This window comes from Loxodonta africana, chromosome 7 (assembly GCF_030014295.1).
Source record: "Loxodonta africana isolate mLoxAfr1 chromosome 7, mLoxAfr1.hap2, whole genome shotgun sequence".
NCBI lineage: Eukaryota > Metazoa > Chordata > Mammalia > Proboscidea > Elephantidae > Loxodonta > Loxodonta africana.
In genome coordinates this window covers 34,212,524-34,215,076 of record NC_087348.1, presented here as the reverse complement: position 1 = coordinate 34,215,076, position 2,553 = coordinate 34,212,524, and positions in this window count along the sequence as shown.

Below are 2,553 nucleotides of genomic sequence, written 5' to 3'. Positions count from 1 at the left end.
AAGTCCTGCATTTATTGGAATGGTGTCAATCATTACACCCTGGAGTCAGGATAACAACCTCTGACATAGAGAAAGGGTCTTCACATCACAGTACATAAGCAGAGGTTTAGCAATTGTCTGGTGATCTCTTTAGGCCCTTCATGCTATTTGAACTGGGAGGTCTTCTATTAGTTTCCCTTCTGTAGTTCTTGACTTCGTGACCTAGCTATCGTCTTTGCATATTTCTTGATTCCCAACTTTTGTCCATTTATCCCTTCATTAGATTACTGTCTGATTGAGATTAAAAAGTTTTGATTCTGCCTAAGGACTAAGTTAATGAATCTCCCTTATTTTCTTCTCCCTTTTTCAATTTCCAAGTATAACTATTCTTAAAAAATTATTATTTTAAGTGTTTATGGTGCTTATAGTCTAGAACATTTACACTTATTTAATTTATTAATTTCTCACTATGAAAAATGAGAACCTTAGTGCACTTACTTGTCTAGATGCATTGCATCAAATAAATCTGCTGCAAAGGACCTCTTTAAAGTGTTGAAAAGCAAAGATGTCACCTTGAAGACTAAGGTACACCTGATACAAACCATGGTATTTTCAATCACATCATATGCATGCAAAAGCTGGACAATGAATAAGGAAGACTGAAGAAGAATTGATGCCTTTGAATTGTGGAGTTGGTGAAGAATATTGAATATACCATGCACTGCCAAAAGAATGAACAAATCTGTCTTGGAAGAAGTACAACCAGAATGCTCCTTAGAAGCAAGGGTGGTGAGACTGCATCTTACCTACTTTGGACATGTTGTCAGAAGGGATCGGTCCCTGGAGAAGAACATCATGCTTGGTAAAGTACAGGGTCAGCAGAAAAGAGGAAGGCCCTCAAGGAGATGGATTGACACAGTGGCTTCAGCAGCGGGCTCAAGCATAACAATGATTGTGAGCATGGCGTAGGACCCGGCAGTGTTTGGTTCTGTGGTACATAGGGTTGCTATGAGTCGGAACCGACTGGATGGTGCCTAACAACAACAACAACAGGCTGGGTTCTCTAGAAAAGCAAAGCCAGTAAAGCCTATAAATATATACCTATAGAGAGATTTGTATCAAGGAAATGGCTCACATGGTTGTAGAGGCTGGAATGTCCCAAGTCCAGGGTTAAGATAGAGGATTCTCGTGATTCACATAGTCACAGGGGCTGGTGAACGCAAGATTGGTAGGTTGGAGAGCAGAGCTCTTGCTCACAGGCTGTGAAGATCGATGAATCCCAGGTATGGCAGGCAAGACCCCGGGTAAGCTGCTACCTAGTCAAGAACTGAATATTAGATGAACAGGAGCCAGCTGCAGCATCCAGAACAAGCAAATACCCACAAACTCTGCCAGAATATTAACTTATATTCAGTGCAGGCCACATGCCAAGGAAACTCCCTTTCAACTGATTGGCTACTCACAGCAGATGCCATCATGGAGGTGATCACATCTTATCAAATCTCAACATGGGAGTGATCAAAGCATCACATGACTGTCAATCCACTGAGAATCATGGTCCAGCCAAGTTGACCCACAATCTTAACCATCACACTTGTCAACTTTAAATTTTAACTTATGTTCTATTTGTATTTTGAACATGTCCAGGTTCATGTTTTTTAAATTTTGTTTTGTTATTATAATTAATCCTTCTATGTTTTGTATATGGGGCAATTAAAAAATTTAAATCCCACATTATACATTTTTTATATAATGATTACATGACTTTATTTTTCACTGTGCAAAAAACTATGTAATAGGATCTACAGAGAAAAAAATTGTAATCCGGTACTATTAAATCCCTGTCTTTTAAAGTATTAGTGCCTAATGGAGTATCTTTAAACCTTTTAAGATGAAAAATATTCCTTTAAGTCTTAGTTAGACTTAAAGATCTACCTAGTTGATCTGCCACTTATTTGTCAGTTTGTCCTACTATGGTGCCTTGTGTGTTGCTATGATACTGGAATCTATGACACTGCTATTTCTAATACCAGCAGGGTCACCCAGGATGGACAGGTTTCAACAGAGCTTCTAGACTAAGATAGACTAGAAAGAAAGGCCTGGTTATCTACTTCCAAAATTAGCTTTGGACATATCATCAGGTGGAATCAATAGCTAGAGAAGGGCATAGTGTTTGGTGAAGTAGAAGGCCTAAAAGGGGATGTGTGACCCTTGGCGAGATTGACTGGCACCATAGTTACAATGATATACTCTAACATCTTGTTAATCGTCAGGGTGATACAGGACAGAGCAATGTTTTCTTCTGTTGTACATAATGTCTCCATGAGTAGGTGCTGACTCAACGGCAGTTAACAACAAAAACAAGCCAGGGGAGCCGAATGCTTTTACGATTTTCATTACCATGTATATGATCAAGACATCTACATTTCCCCAGCCCAAATCTTGTTTTGGAGGATCAGATTCATATATTCAGTTGTCTATTGTACATTCCTACTTGCATGTCTTCCATTGGGATATCCTCCAACATATCCAAAAGCACACTCATTTTCTTTGTTTTTCATCTTCTCAATTCCT